Raw genomic sequence first — 17,754 nt, 5'->3', positions numbered from 1 at the left:
TTACTCGTGCAAAGTTTTAGAAGGTAATACAAGTTATATATTTCTAAGAAATGTCTCTAGATAGCAAAAATTTCTAAAATATGTTTAAAAGATCTTTTAAAAAGCTTTGTATCTTTTCTTAAATGCCTTTTCCTATATAAGTCTTGTTATAATGTTATAATGATGTAATAATACTTCCTTAAACGTAAGCGAGAGAACTTATTGAGACACGTTAAGAATAATGTTTAATAACGTCCTACTGCCCAATAAAATTTTAATATTTTAATAATAATATGACTTAGAAAAAAACATATTTTGTTTGCCCTTTAAATTGTTATTTAATAGGCTGCCTGGCGCCATCTAGCGTTGTTCGTTAAAACTCGTTAGGTTCGAGTGGGTTTGAGTCTCGACTAAATAGTCTAAAGTCCTTTTTTCCTATACTAGAAGAATAAGAAGAAGAAATAAATGGTCTTAACATCGACTAAATATTATTAAAGACCGTCAGCACTGTGTAAATTTTTATACTGGCAAATGAATCACAAAAGCTCCGATGATAACTGAAGAAAGTTGACATTACCGACCATTCTTAGTTCAGTGTGTAGTGGAGTACTAATTTTATAATTTATAACTATATCTTGAGATGTGTTTTATCGTTACATGTACAGACCTACAATGAAGTATATACAATATTTCTACGAAATTGCAGTTCTGTAGATAACCCCGATAACCAAATATGTCAGCATATTTATGCACGCTGTGCTAAGCACATCGGGTCAAACAATGTGCTGTCACCATGCCGTTTTGCATCGATAAGATAGATAGTGTTCGCATGCTGCTGTCACGGCAGTTTAAACAAGAAGTTTGTCTACTAACACGATATAAGTACGGTACAAGTATAAGTACAGTGCAAGCAGAAGCCGATGTTCTTAGCAGAAATATAATATTATATTTATAATAGTAAGTCTTATAATTATATTTATAGTCTAATGATAAATTTTATAATTTTAATACGTATCATAGTAACTGTTACATATCGATTTAAATTTTAATCGTCTAAAATTCTATAATTCGCCCTTTCTTTGCTTCATGATGTTCAACGATTTTTACAAAGACTTGGAACAAATATTATAGAAATAAGATTTTTTAAAAATGTATTATCATATTTTAATTTTGTCATAAAAGTAGCGCTATATAGTTTGTTATCTTATTGATAATAATAAGTTGTCAAAAATCTAATTTGATAAACATAATCTCCATAATCTTAACTTACATAATAATAACTTATATAATAATCTTAACTTACATAACATTATGACGTCTGGAAAACATCTATAAAACGTCTTAAAAAACTGTCAGAAAATCGTCTTTATGATGTCTTATAGACGTTATATTTTCATTTATAATAAAATTCCCTGTAAAGAATTAAATATGAAAAATCTTTTATTTAAAAAATTTGCATACTTGCACGATTCTATCATTCTGATGTGTACAGAGCTTTCACAATACTCACACGGCATGTTGATATACCGCGCCGTCACTGTGCTTGTCATATGCTACTGCGTCTGAAAAGCACGCGTGCGCACATTATGCGATTATCATGTAAACATTTAGTTATCAGGATATCATCTATAATGATTTTTATCGACACCTATATATTTTTATGGACAAATTTACCAACAGGAGGTTATTAAATAGCGAGATCTTCTGGTACGCAAAGTCCCATAAGGCAAATGATCTTTTGTATCTTGGTGGTTTTGATAAAGGTTTGAGTCTCGGCTAATCATGTTAAAGATGGTTTTAGTCTTGGCTATAACATCAATATATAGTTCCTAAGTCTCCGCTACGAGTCGCCACCATACTTATATTGAACTCAAAGTTTCTCAAGTCAGAGTTAAGACACCGTCCGCCATTTGTAGGGAGGAAGTAAGTGAGTGAGAGAGAAGTTGCAATGTGCTTTATTATTTCAGGGTACAATCCATTAGATTATTTGCTGCATACCCGCTTTGAAGTGTTTAAAAAAATATCATTAGACGATTTGAAAAGTGGTATGTGTCCATACCACTTTTCAAATCGTCTAATGAATCGTACTCTTAATCTTAGAGCTTTCCTCTTACATCTACTAGAGTTTTTCTTTCACTTCCACTTACGTCACCCCTAAAAATGGCAGACAAGACGTAGACCAATTCAAGAATCATCATGTTTTGTCCTAACTCTGACTAGAGGAATTCTATATTGGACAATCGTGACCGTGATATAATTCACACAAAAATAAATCAGATGTCTCTTTTATTTTTCTCGAATAGAATAATTCAACATGGTTGACTGTATTTTTACCTATTTATATAGAACATACACACATAATTCAATAAATTATAACTTTGACAGAAATAACGCGCGCGATAACAAAATAATTAAAAGATATTTTAAAGCTTAAAATGTGTGTATTTATTTTTCAATTTTTTAAAAGTTTTCATATATTATATTTATAATGTTATTGTCGTTTATTGCCAAGGTATATCGAATTAAGTGAGAAATAGCGATCGTCCGCTTTTCAACCTCATCTTTCGATCAAAATTTAACATGAAAAAGTTATTTGTCAAAAATCTAATAAATATATTTTAAAGAGAAAACTTTCTATCTTGTATTCACTTGTTGACGAACGTCGTACATATATTAGTTTTCTGTCTGTAAGCGATCCAATATCTCGATGAAAAAAATTACATCATGATCAGCTAGTGCGCAAAGGAAATATTCATATTTTTAAACGATATGAATATCATCCATGTGTGATTTTTTATTTACGCGATGCAACTCAGCAAACTTCATAAAAAATTTTAATATTTGACGAATTTCAATTTATATTTATGTAGTTCCGTGAAAAATAAATGAACGTTATATTCGAAAATATATTTAAAAGCTAGAAACTATATATATATATACATATATATATATATATATATATATATATATATATATATATATATATACATATATATATATATATATATACTCTCTAGTCAGAGTATGTATGTGTATATATATATATATTTAAGCTGCAAAATAATTTTTAAACCACCTTGTTACCATTATTTTTGCAGAAGTTACAGTCCGTTGAATTTTGTCAATTTTCTGTTTAATTTTTATATATAATGTTTATGTACAAACATATAATTACAACAAAAAATTCTAAACTTTATTTTTGTTTTTGAGTATTAAGAGCAAGTTCCTCAAAATTGTACGTTATTAAATCGGAACACATAATTGAAACAAAAAATTTCTTTTAATACTTAAACTGAAAGTAAAATAATCTCGCCAATTTAATTTCTTTTATTTTCAAAAAATACAATATAATTAAACGGGTGGAACAATTTTTTAATGTTTAACAGCACGATTAACAAAGCGGATCTGATAAACTCTCATCTCTATTTATTAAAAAGAAAAAAAAATAAGAACTCTTTCAATCTGACTCTGGAATGATTGTTCTAGAAAATAGATTCGGGCAAGTCGATTTACAAGACGATTTAGATAAGGTAGATAATGGGCCGTAGCTTACGCAGAAAAAAGTGTCGCGAAAGTCAATTAACCATTCATTTTTCCAAAAATAATAAACACATAACGAAAGATTGATCGATCACGACGTCGTTTCTAATCGTTTCTTATCGCGCAACATCTCGTAACTTCACGTTCGTAGCACACCGGCATGACCGTGTGAAATTCCAACGAGAGGGCGAAGACGAGAGAGATCCATGGAACGTAGTCAAGGGAAAAGGGCGTGGGCGGAGGGTGAATCTGATCGTACCGAAAGGGTCGGGCTTGTCAGCGTTACGATATAGGGTTTGTCCTTATCTGCGAAATACAGGCAATGTATATTTCCCCATCCTCCTCACCGTTCTCTCTCTTCCTGATACTCGATGTCCCTCGTGTTCGTCTGGACTCCAGAAGAGGAGAACGAACAAGACACGGTATGATGAATCGGCCGTATTACCCTGGACTGTTCTCGACAGAGGCTTAATCCCGCTCGTCCTGTCCCCCTTCTCCTCCCCCCGTCGCACTTATTCTCACGCTAATATCACACTACGAATTTTAAATGTATTGTGCTTCCTCAATATGCAAAACCGGGGAGGGATAAGGGTTTCATGGGGTCCAGAATCTCTAACATCGCATTCTGTATGTCGCGAGAAAAGTGACGCAACATAAAACTATTCAATTTTTAAACGGTGTATCAATCTTGTAGGAAATATGTTGGATTTCCATCGGGAATTGAGGTCGCAAAATTTTCATTTCGCAGATCCGTAAACGTAAGCACACGATTCTAGAGTGCACGCCATCAAAATAATTAAAAATTGTAAAAATAACTATACCAGAGAAGTGAACGCGTGAGAAGATGACGAATCACCTTATCAGTAGCCGCCAACGCGACAACCCCGCATCGCAACTTATCTTGAGGATATGCATCTTTTATAATCCCGAGTCATGCTTCGAGCATCGATTGCAGCTGCAACCGGCGGATTTCATATTCGTCCGCGCTGCACGGCACATACAGAGTGTTCCGGAATTACCAAGTTTTCTTCGCACAGCCGCGGTGGATCGTATTTCTTCTTTCTGTTTTTTTACGAACAATTTCTCATCCTTGTGGTTCTAATCAAAGAGATACGCACGAGTTTTAGACCGTAATTCGAGCATATCTAATTATATATATTCATTGGCAACATAATATAAATATATTAGTTATATCTAATTGAATAGATAAATAAATTTAATTACGTATTATTTCAACATGTTACGTACATATTATTTATCACATATTATTTCATATTATTTCAATAATTACATATTATTTCAATATGTATACACTAGATCTAATTACTTATCCCAAATAAAATTACTTATCCCAAATAATCTCTCTCTCTCTTTCTCTCATCTCATCTCATCTTTCTATACGCGTTTGACGGGTCGTACTAATATTCAATGGACCGTAAACCAGAAATGCAAGCGAGAATCAATTTTTATCGCGGTGTCCAGGACTCGTTCTGGCATGCTCGCGGGTCGACCACCGGGTACAATTAACGAATCCTGCCGTCTGGCCGGCTCCTGTTGTCCTTAGTGTGAACTTTACAAGACTTATATAATGCATGCGTAAGAAGAATGGACCACCCATGTGGAGAGGTCTCTCTCTCGACTCGGCCTCGAGTGCTCTCCGGGGTTGCGAGCGCGAGCGCGAGCGCGCGCGCGGACGAAGCACTCCATCAGAAGAAGTAGTCGGCCGGACAGCATACCGGGTAGAAAATGACACCAGTCTCGAGACTCGCGTTTCGTATCGGTCGTATCAGACGTATGTCTCTCTTTCTCTTTCTCTTGAATTCTCCCGCTGCACTTTCTCGTTTTTCGCCGTTTCGCGCACTCGACGAAATCGCTGCAATAGCTAAAAGGACCACCTGCACTTTTATACTCTCCCTCGTTTCCCGTAGAATATGGTAGAATGATATATGAACATATGTAGAATGATATATGTGATAAATAAAATTATTTAATAATAAGGATGACACATGGATTTCTACTTTCCCCTTCATCTCACGAAATGTATAGGAGGATAATACGTAACACGCGCCTCGTATATATACGGAACGATTTAATAACAAGCGACCTTCTAAATAAATTTCATTCATGTAAGTGATGGGACAGTCTTCAAATTGTAGCCAATTAAATTACTGCTAATCGTTGCCAGTTCAGTTTTTACTGTATGTATGGCTTCGAGGCAATGGCGAACGTTGCCGCATGTCCAATGTATTTATACTAACGCAACGTCACGTTGCAACGTCACGGGTCTCTACGCATATATCTCGAGAACAAGCGTCGAGAACGATATTTTCCTGACGGAGAAAAGAACGGAGACAAGCACAAGTTCGCAGTTGCGCCAACGCGACGAGGATGCTGTCGTTTACCGGTACACGATGATTTTCGGAACACGTTGTATAACGCAAACCCGTAGAAAGCACACCTGAATAACGAGGCGCGCGCTTCCTCGCGTTCCCTCGAGAAGAAGCGGCGGAGGTCGAAGATTTCAGGTCACTACGTCTCGAGAGCATAATGCATCGCGCAGCGAGGGAAAGAGTTGTGTAAACGAACTTTCATGAACTTCCGAAAGTCGTCGCTTTTTCACATCTTCCCTGTCGTTCTACGTCCACCACGGGCGACGCGCGACTTCAACCGGCGCGAGGGTCCTCTTGTACTTGCCTGCTGTTACGCGCGCAGAGCGTAGAGCGCGCGCAGTTTGTTCAAATAACAATACCGGCCGGAGTTTATAAATTCGCGCGGCCAATAAACGAGAGTATCGTGTCGAGTGCTTGACGTAGTCGAGGCTACTCCTCGGCTCCGCCGACGTTCAACAATGAGTCTTCTCCAAACGACGCGAGAGAGACCACTTGTGCAGGATTATTTATAAGATTAGGAAATCGCGCTGCAGTTCAGTGCGGAGAAGCGGAATAAATAACGTCGGTGCGCGTATTTCATCTCGCCAAAAATGCCACGACTCACACCGAGAAGAAAATGTTTGCTATTTGTAACTATAATCATACATAGAGAATTTATTATTGTAAATTTTGGTTAAGAAAAAACTATTTTTTATTAAATTAAGAAAAACTATTTTTTATTAAATTTTACTGTAAGAATGATAATAACCTTATATATGTGTTATTACTATTATTTTTTATTTATTTGTTAGAGTAACCAAAAGATATGGTTGGAACCAAAAAAAATTTTAGTTGGATGAACTATTTTTTTCTTCTCAGTTGCCGCGAATATTTTCAGTTCTTGGATTACGCGAGGATCTTGCAACAAATATATGTAATTTTCGACAAGCAGAGGACAAAAAAGGATGTGTGCACTCAGAGAAAAAGACACGGCGATAGCAATTATACAGATAACAATTATACAATTTTTTAAAAATATATAATTCATATATAGCTTAATTAATTATTTTGTAGTTATTATAACTAAAACTTTAGTTTGTAATAACTGCAGAATAGTTTATTAAACTATATGCAATTAGAGTGTGGTAGTATGAAAAAATACATTACAAGTAGCAAAAGCACAAATTTGAAATTTTCATTCAGATTCTTAAGTCATCACGTAAACGAGACGATTAAAGGCCGTACAATTTTCTCCTGCCAAGTTTACACTCCTGCTGCTGCGTCACTCTCCTCGCGGGAGTGCGACACATTCACTACTATATTATTATTACGCATTTGTAACGCGATGCTTGTATTGTACATTGTGCTTGTGTTATACGTTAGTAGCGATTAGCTGACAATGCTGTGCGTTTCATCGTGTTGTACGATCCGTCCGATCTGTACGATCGAGCCCGTTGTTTTTCTCAAACAAAAGCGACTCTCGAGCGGCCGAAATGCGTGTGGTCTTCGGGAGGTGTTAATCGCCTGGCTCGCTACCGTGCTGCTCCTGACCGGCCCTTCAATTAGTATGTACCGCGCATACTTCAAATCACGTGGCGCGGCGTTTTCGGCCTTGTCATTGAACACGTTCTCCCACCGATGCCAACGATGCTCTTTTCACGAGAGAGAACGAGAAAAGATCTCCGCGCGCGACGAAATTAAAATTCAGCGTTCGCGACGGATTTGCGGCAAGGCGAGCGCGCCATTGTGTACATCGCACTCGTCGCGACTATCGACGGATCTGTTTCTCTTTTACTACGTTCTTCCTTTTTTTTCTTTGATTTAATCTTCTGCAAACGTTCGCAGATTAACAGGCACTGTACGCACACACCTGGTATCGCATACGCTCTGCCCACGCGAGAACAGCCACACGAACAGCCACGAGAACGAAGATGAACATCGAGGTGGCGAAATCGCCGTGGATCCCGATGGCGCGGATAAACTCCTTAATCAAACAGCGAAGCCAATCGCGCGCAAATCGTCTGAATGAGCTTGCTTTTTTGTTATAGTTTACCGGCTCGGCACCTGTCGCATGTGTGCGCAAAGGGGTGTGGATTCGCGGATAAAGAGAACGACGGACAGAGAGAGAGAGAGAGAGAAAGACAGACAGACAGACAGTTAGATAGATAGCTAGATAGACAGATAGAGAGAAAGGAAGGACAGATAGACGGAAAGGGAGAGAAGGAAAGGGACACACAGAGCGCGAGTAGGTGGAGACAGAAGTGGTCGGGGAAGAGGGAGAGACAGAGGGTGAACGGAGGAACACGTGGTTCTATTTGCAAAAACAAAGTTTGCGCGGGACAAACACGGGCAGACACTAGCCGGTCTAGTCGACTTCGGGGTCAAAAGCGCAACAAAGACTCAATTGCATTCCGCTCCCACCCGCGCGTGGGCGCTCTCTCGTCCGCGCACCAACGCTAAATTCTCTTTTTTTCTGGCCCACTTTCCGTCGCACGCTCGCTAATCGAATGATAAAGCGCCGGCGAACGTCGTCGATCGATTCGTACCGTCGTGCGCGTGGCGACAGAGAGAGAGAGAGAGAGAGAGAGAGAGAGAGAGAGAGAGCGGAACGCCACGATTTTCGCTGGAGATTTCCGCGTAAGATTTCTCACGAAAACACAATTATACTGCCCGCCGTATCGCTGTGGCAGAGCCGCGCGGACATTCAGAGACATCGGCTAAAATAAATATAACCGTGCGAGAAGTTGTCTCGTCGCTCTCCTCAAACTCAGGCGTTTACCCTTGCCGGTCGAACGTCACCCTCCGCGTTGCCACAATATTGTTATCGGCTGTGCGCGAGTATCATAATGGATCTCAAACACTCGACCTCTCATCTCAATCAACGTTCTACACGTTGCGTCCCGAAATATACCTCGTAAACCTCGCCTGCCGCAGGAAAGTAGGTAAAGTAGTTAAAGAGCAAGACCTCCCTTGTACCTTCTCTTACCCTGCCTTCCTCGAAATCTTCGGCCACCCTGCCCTCGTAACTGATCGACGTATAAGTGGCAGTTTTACCACACGAAATTTCGCTTTCGTTATCGGCGCGCGTTTTCGGGAAAAATCCGGGGCAAATTTTGATATTTCCACTCCGAGTCTCGCGGAATATGTAGGTCACGAGATATATAATGTAGGCCGCGAAGCACGTAGATCCTCGACTACGCAAAACCTGGGACAGTGCTCATATAGTCAGATCTTATATTTAAGATCGTCTTAAGTTCAACTCCAGATGCTGTACGGATCATTCCATTGGCTACGGAGCATTTGAAGACATTTGAACTCGAGGGGGTGCTGGATACCAACATAATACAGCTTTCGTATTTTGTTCTGTTTTCTTATTTGATTGTAGAATCGCAAGTTACACGAAAATTAAAATGAAAAGTTTGTAATAATATACAAACAAGAGAAGAATTAAGAGTCAATAAGAGCCTATACATAAGTGCAGCAGTATAAGTAAGAAACTTGAGGTAATTAGTATGTTGACTATGTGAGTCAAGTCTTAAACTGTCTCCTGATAGAATTGCAAATGTTTACACAGAGTGAAAGTGACAAATGTCAATGTATGGCAGAGTAGCTCGTGTTATATATAAAAAATGAAAAGAAATTTTGTAAATAAAAAAATGTTTTTTGTTATATATAATACAAGGCACTCTGCCACTTATTGACACTTGTACAGAAATTTGCAAATCCATACAATCAAATAGAAAAACAGTGCAAAATACGAAGCTATATTATGTCGGTATTCAGCATTCTCTGGAGACGATCTTCAATATAAGATCGGCCTGCGAACACCGGCCCTGGAGTCCTACAACAAGGACCAAAGTCTCCTTGGAGTCTCCCTGCGCGGCGTCGTCATCGTCGTCGAATTACCGGCAAATTTGCAGCGTCCTCTTCGGGGTCGACGGGCGCGAAAACGCGACTCGGCGGCGGCGGCTGGAGGGAGGCCGTAAAGGGTTGGCGGAACTGGATGGGTGCGTTGACGAGACGGAGGCGGAGACGGAGGCGGCGGTGGTTGACGGTGGTGGTGTATGCCGCGACAAATATTTGCCTGTCAACACAGAGAGGGCTCGCGCTACCATCCCGCTCCGCATCCCTGTGCGCGCCGCAAACGACATGCATAGCCGTCGAGGGAGCGTTTGACGGGAGGAGATGGGGACGGCGGCAAGAGGACGCCGGAACCGAACGAATCATAAAAGGGCCCGATTGAGAGACAAAGCGGAGCATTGCCGCGGAGGTCGCAATGACGTACGATAAGGACATGGAGAGGAAGGATTGACCCGTGATTCCGACGCGGTCGCCGGTAGTTTGTCAACGCATTGACGTACGACGCGAGCAGGGCGATAATGATCAAAGGTGGTTAACGTGCGGACGTCAGACTTGCGACTCGCATTTCCACGAGTTCTCCCGTCGCGACGTTGTGTACTTCGCCGGGACGTAATGGCCACGGTTCATACAAGCGAATAAACTGCATGCAACGCAAACAAAGCGAAATGGCCAACTGCACGAAACGGCTGTGCGGGGGTGGGATTCAAAAGCGGGTCGACGAGTCTCGTGTCCTCTGGGTGTCCAATTTACAATCGGCCGCCGGCCTCTGCTCTCATCTTCTGCAACGATGTACAAAACGCAGAAACCGATTGTCACGCGGAAAATCTCTCACCCCAAGACAATCGCGTACCGTCGAGCCTCCGCCACCGCCGCCACTACCACCGGTGGGAAAGGTAAGTATAGGAGGCGAGTCTCTTCATTCACGTGGACCTTTTTCGGGCGAGCGGGAAAGCGAGTGACGCGGATGACAGTGGTGTGGGTGGTGCAGGGTGCGAGGGATGAAGGGACAGAGGAAACGATGGCCACCTACGATCCGTTTCTCACCCGCTCGTTCATTCACTTACTCACTCCTCTCTCTCTCCCTCTGTCTTTCTCTCTTTCTCTCTTGTCTTTCTCTCTCTCCTCATCTTTCTCTCCCTTTCCCTCTCTCGTTTCTATTCTCTCTCCTCTCTGTGTGCTTTTAATTTACCGGGCGGCAGGCAAATGTTTGCGCCACTCCCCCTCGATCGTACAACCCATCTCTCTCCTGTTCTTCCTCCTTCTCCACCTTCAGGCCTCCAGCCGCCACTTCCTATTCCCTTCGCCGTCCGCTTCCACCCTTCCCGTTCCCCCCTCTCCGTCATCCCTCTCTTCATACGATCGTTTTGTACCCTTCTCGCCCTCTCTGTCGAGAATCCCTCACACCCTTCCTCATCGTCCCGAATATATTGACTGACTCTGACCATCGAGAATCCCCGGATAACGCGAGTAAGAGCGAGAACGAGCGAGCAAGAAAGAGAGAGAGAGAGAGAGAGAGAGAGAGAGAAAACACGAGAGAGCCAAGGAGAGAGAAAGAGCCGAGAGAATCCATTCGCCGATGGTAATCTAGGTAATACGTCGAGGTCACTTATCGTGGAATCACCGTGTACACCCGTCCGGAGTGAGAAGGGAGAAGAATGAAAAAAGGAACAGTTTAGTTTGGCCGCCCTCTGTGCAGTCGCGATTTTTGTTAATCGCGAATTAACGTATAGAATGTGCATCGGCGATATTGAGTGACGTGCGCTCTGCCGTGGACAAAAAGCTGAAGAAAGAAACAAAGGAAAAGAGAGAGAGAGAGAGAACACCCTATGCCAGCAACGTTTTGCCTCGTCCATGAAGGAAGTTGCGCTATCGGAGGATACATGTCTCACGTCGACGTTTTCAACGTTCGGACAAGCGAACGCGGCGCGCGTTAATCATGTAAATCGTTTCGCGTCGATTTTTTTGAAATTTTTTTATTTTCTTCGCCCACAGCAGACTGACTCCAGTGGTGAAATTTTGGGTCTCCCATGTCACGCGCCGCTGGCCTAATTTGAATTCTGGCTTGCGAATAACGTGAAGCCCAAAGAACGGTGGCGCGGTCGCGAATATTTCGGTCGCACGCGCGCTCGCGTTTCACTTGTGGCTTTTAATAAATGGCATAAAAACGAGATCAAATATTTAATCGGGAAATATTTGAGTGCCTATTATTACAGGGTAGTGGCGCGGCATAGATACTCGGCGCGGTAACCCCCATGGTGCCTTCACCGCGCCATTCCGTTTATGTCTGGCAAATATACATAGTTGTTCGTTAGATAGTTGATATCAATATGTTACTTCTGGCGCGCTTCTTGCAAGAGATGACTTTTGCTGAGATAACCATTTTCAAATCTGCTATCCTTAGAAAACAATAAAAAATTAATTTTTTATTTTTAATGATTTTTACGTGAAAAGTGAAGGCCTTTTGTCTCAAGATCATCGTAGGTTCGTATTTCCCAATCGATAGTACCCCAGAAAGCATCCTTGATTCACTTGATTCACTGTCGGTTTATAAGAAATGCTATTTTGATATGATTTTTAATGGTTTTTAATTGATTTTTTATGAAAAAAATTATATCCCAATCAGTGGTGTCCCATAAATGAATAAAAAAATGGAAAATTTTAAAAATTGCGTTTCTTTTTGCTTATTTTAAAGTGTTTGTGAGTTTAGGTGTTTTTGGTTTGAAAATACCATTAAAAGTACGTCAGAAATGACAGAATATTTCTGAAAATGTTAAAAAAATTGAGACTGTTAAAAATTTGGAAGTTTTTATATGATTTTTGCTCGTTTTCTAATTCTCCTAATTTTGAGGAGTTTATGGTTTTGATATATTTTTAAATAACTGTATTTTTGTATAATTTTTTGATAATTTAAGAATTGTAATTGTGATTGTAGTGTAAGTCTTTTATTCTTAGTTCAGATGTAAAAGGGAATCATAATTGAGAGATTTTTTTATTGTTTTTTGTATTATTTTTAAAGATAATAAACTTGAAAATGGCCACTTTTTCAGCAAAAGTCACCTTCTACAAGAAGTGCGCTAGAAGTAATAAATTGATATCTACTTTAGATACATAGACATCCGCGCGTCGAGCGGATTTAAAAGCGAGACACCGGGAGCAAACAAAATTCTACTTTCAATGCTCGTCGTTTTTCGCTCATGACTAGAGCTCTTGCGTTATTTCCGTTGTCGATCCTCGAAGGTGCTCCGACTAATTATAGTATCTCAGATTGAATAAAGTATTGATTAGAGCAGAGAAAAAGAGGAAAAAAGAGAAAGAGAGAGGGGGGAAATGGAACAACGAATTAAAGTAATTAGAAACGTTTTTAATTTTCTTTTTTTTCAATATTTTACATCCGGACATATCCGCTAATTGCACATAATTATTAACATATCATTATTGGCGAGATATACTATCTATATTAATATTAAGTGTCGATGTAGCGCATGCACGCAAGTGAGGGAAGGTCGAATAAATTATAATGAAATATATTAATGTAATAATTTCATTTGTTTAGTTTGCATAGTGATAATATACATTATACACTTTGCAATTTTATAATTTAATGCAAATTTATAATTCAACGGTCGATATCATTTGCGCCATCGTGTACATACACACTAAATCCAAACGAAGGTATCCGCACCGTCATCACCACTACCACCACCACCACCACCGTGGCTTCCTCCTTTACACTTTTTCCTCTTCTTTTTTTTCACGGTGTTCACGTAAGGGTGGTATCGCGCGGTGTAACCTGGGAGATGCCGGCCGGGCAAAATATTTGAGCTGGGCAAATGAAACGCGACCGTGGCTCGCGTGGGAAACTCAAAAGATTCCGTCGCGAGCGGTTTACATACAACACACGACAGGCAGGGTCCGTACATGAAGAGGAGGAAGAGGCAAATAAATTAGGCTAGACCGGCCCCGCAATTAATGCTCGCGAACACGTTCGCGTCCACGCGGCCGGCCGGAATAACGCGCGTAACACGCAACGGATGACGCGCGGCCTCAGGTGAGGCATCATCGTCGTCCAGCGAGGCTTCGCAATTACGCGTCGCCGCCACGTGCCAATGTCCTGATATACGGCGCCTAATGAGGCTGGTCCTCCGCACTTGACCCTCTTTTTTCCCGCGCCGGCCACGTGACCGGAAGCGAAACGACGACGGACGTACGAGGACGTCGCCGCCCATGCATGGTAACGATGCCGACGCTGCGTAATAATTAATCGTCACGTTGAGGCGCCGCGCTGCGAAATGACAGCAACGAAATCAAACAAGGCGACAAGGTAGAAGGAGGGGTCGCGAGGGGTTAAGTTTCTTCCGGCTTGCAAAAACGAATCACGGGGATGAACGAATATCGATAAGCGGACGCGAGAAAGTTGTGACATTTTAAGTTTCCACGTTGTGGAGAAATGCTTGGTCAGACTTCTGGCTTGATATCGCGTCCTTCATGGATTTGTTTCCAACATTTCGCGATCATTTCATTCCTTTTCTTCAAGGAAAGAGACGATACGAAACTTGAAAGACTTTCAAATTGTTTCTCTCCTTGAAGAAGTGGGTGGTCACGAGACATCGGGAACAAATCCATGAAGAGCAGCGCCAATCTGGAAGCCAGATCAAGCAGCTATTTTATTCAGATTATTCTAAGACCAGCTGAGATCATCTTTGCTAGTTATTTCTTCAACCAGGGACTGTATTCTGGACACTGCAAACACTAAATGTGCTTCTCTGATTTTTCAGTTGAAACTACACCATAAATAATGATCGTATGATCAAAGTGACCATGTTAACGTCACACGTCCAGGATGAAAGTCTAAAACGCCCATTTCGGTCATCTCGCTATCTGGGAATACCGCGGACGTATCTTACCATTACCTAGCGGTAGATACATTCGCGCGTACACAGACGCAAAGCTAACACCGGGGATAATTACATCGCGCCGATCATCATAACCTCGGCGGCGGCGGCGGCGGCGTCGGCTCGAATGAACCGAAAAACAAATAACGGCGGCGCAGCACTTTTTCGCGCCGTGCTCTCCAGATATATCCACGCGTACGCGTGCGTACATACACGCGTGTACACACACGCAGCGGTCGTAAACGCACGAACGAACGAACGAGCGAGCGCGCGCGCGCGCGCACGGCATGTAATTTGCGTCGTGCGAGTGCACAATTTCTCTCACTCCCCCTTCATTCCTCTCCCTCTCGCTCGCAGCGACGACGGTGTAAATCACGTCCCCCGAAGCCGGGTTTATTAGCGACTCGGCGACTGGCAATGTTTGTCCTACAATAGGACGACGACGGTGCCGGGAGGGGAGAGCAGCGGAAGGGGGCGGGAGGACGAACGAAGGAGCTGGGGAATACACTACAGCGACGGAGACGACGGCTTAAAGATCTCCTACCCCCGAAAGTCTCGCCCGTACCGCCCTGTAATAACTGTCACGCTGTGTGTTAAGCGGAATTATGCCCCAATAAAGGCCTCGAGGGGGGAACCGGAGGGCGGACCGAGGGGCCCTCTCGTTGCGCCTCGTCGGCAGATAAAGCACGTTTACCGCGGGATCCACCCGCTCTTACTCGCTGCTAATGACGCCGCGTACCGATGAAAGGCACCGCTGCGACTTCGCGAGCTCGCACGGAACATGCTCTCCATTTACCATTCGCGTTGCTTTGGATTATTTGAGTTTTTCGCTCGAGAGGGTAGTTTCTCTCTTTCTTTCTTTCTCTTTCCCGCAGTTACGCGGCAACCTCGTTTTGCTCGATGTGCGCTTGAAGTTTCAGTTTGAGAAATTTACGCAGAACATCTTTTTTTCACGTCGCGGTAATTAGGGTCGATATTGACGTCTTGATGAAAAAGTTGTAATTGGGAATTCAAGCTGCGCTTCTCTTCGAGAGCCTTATTTTTTCTAGTTGCGCTCCATCATATGTTCTCGCATGGAGACAGTTAAAGTCAGACTTGTAATCGTTTCCGCGTATTAAAAATTGATACGCTGCGATCATGATCGATCTAAAGTTGGTATTCGGGCACGAATAAATAAATAATAAATAATAATTGCTGAATAATTATTAAATAATTAATAAATTCCCATTCACCTTAATATTTAATAAAATCCTAGTAAGAGTTCTGAAAACTGGTGAGTGCCGTAACGAATACCGACTACTGAATGTTTTCCTCTACACTCTAAAGATATAGATGCGGGATACAGATACAAATTAAAAAATTGATTTTATTATACAGTATTGTATCAGCTGATATCGTATTATAATCTGGTAGGCGATGCAAGTGATACAAATCTGAATATACCTTAACATGCGCGACGAAGAACATCCTCGGGAAAACGGGAACACTCCGCAAACGAATTGGGAGGGTTGTGCAGCTACAATGGCTGGTTTTTTTCTCTTACATGTCGAAGCAATGCTCTCGGGGAAGGAAAATCTCAAGGTTGAACGTCGGATACCAGAAGGCGGATGATTGTACGGTGTCTTTGAAGCGGATTGAATTCGCTCTCGAAAGGGTAAAGTCGTGGGAGGGGGACGGAGTGAAGGAGAAGGAGGAGAAGGAAGAGGAGGAGGAGGAAGAAGCGGCAGAAAAGAGGGATGGTAGAGTGTGGTGATAGAAAGGGCCGAGCGGACGAACAGTAAAGCCACCCTTTGAAGCGAACTGGTTAGGAGATGAATTCGAACTCTCTCTCTCTCTCTCTCTCTCTCTCTCTCTCTCTCTCTGCGTCTCTCTCCCTCCCTCTCTCTCTCTCTCTCTCTCTCGATCCTTTCGTAGAGAAGAGCTCGTGGAAGGGCAGGCAAGAGAGGGGTGCAAGAGTGAGCGGCGGGGGGATGAGTACAAACACGGAGATGGTAAAAGTTTATTAATTAGCTGGAATTAAGCGGCGGCTGGCCCGGTGTTCGTGAGAGCCGGCGAGGATTCCTCATCAAGGCGGCAGGGAGGCGGTAGGGCGGGAGGAGGAAGGAGGCACGGGAGCAAGAAATCGAGACGGGAGACAAGCTTCGTTCCTCGCCGGGTAATCTCGGACCGACTAATCGACCGTCTCGATGTAATTCTCGATGTTCGAGGTATAATTGCGAATCCGTTTGTCGAGGAGCAAGGGACGAGAGGACACGGAGCGGAGGGGTGGTTTGCCGATAGCTCGTCGCTTGCGCTCGTCCCCGTCGAACCCTGACTTTATCTGAGCATCCTGAGCGAGAAATGCCGGCATCGTCGCCGCGGAGGTTCCTATCTGATCCTCGATAATCGCGCAACTGTCAACCAACATCGACCAACGTTCCTCCGCGTGCTTCTTTCGAGGCGCAGATTTGCTTCAACGCGGCGTAATGCAAGGAGCAATCTGTGCCTTCGACCCTCCGATCCGAAATATTAAATTCCGCACACGTTGCGCTCACCGGCTTCCTCGTTGGGGGTGATCGTCTCGTCCATTCGACCGCGGGCTCAAATTGCAGGTGTGCTTAGATTCCGTGGAAATGACGAGCGAGCCAAGCCCGATGATTCTCTACCAATTACCTCGTACGAGCGCCATTAAATGACCATTTGCCGCATCGGCCAGCCGAGCCATGAGAATCGCTCGACCGGCCGACGTTCTGCCTATTCATATTTAATTCACCCGCTACGTCAAGGGGTAGTTACGTGCGTCGGTCATAGGGGCTCGCTACGGTTAAACGTGAGATATTATACCGCGTTTCCGGGCGACTTCGCTTCATTGTCGACGCATCATCGTCGATAATTGAAGGGCCGAAGCGAGGTAAAGCACCCTCTTTCTCCCTCGCGAATTAGGGGACAACGACGAGTCTTACATGATATTATTTCAGCAAATTGCGGCGACTCCGGGCTGTCAAGTTGTCGTTTTGCTTTACACGCGTCACCATTGTCAACGTCGAGTACATATAATTTTGTAGGCCGAGCTACTGCTGTGTGTGTGATGCATATCCTCTTTATCTTTACGGAAAGTAAACGTCTTCGCTTGA

The sequence above is a fragment of the Odontomachus brunneus genome, unplaced genomic scaffold (genome assembly GCF_010583005.1).
Source record: "Odontomachus brunneus isolate Ranch 3 - 2012 unplaced genomic scaffold, Obru_v1 Obru_scaffold_108, whole genome shotgun sequence".
NCBI lineage: Eukaryota > Metazoa > Arthropoda > Insecta > Hymenoptera > Formicidae > Odontomachus > Odontomachus brunneus.
Note: the sequence above shows the minus strand (reverse complement) of the source record.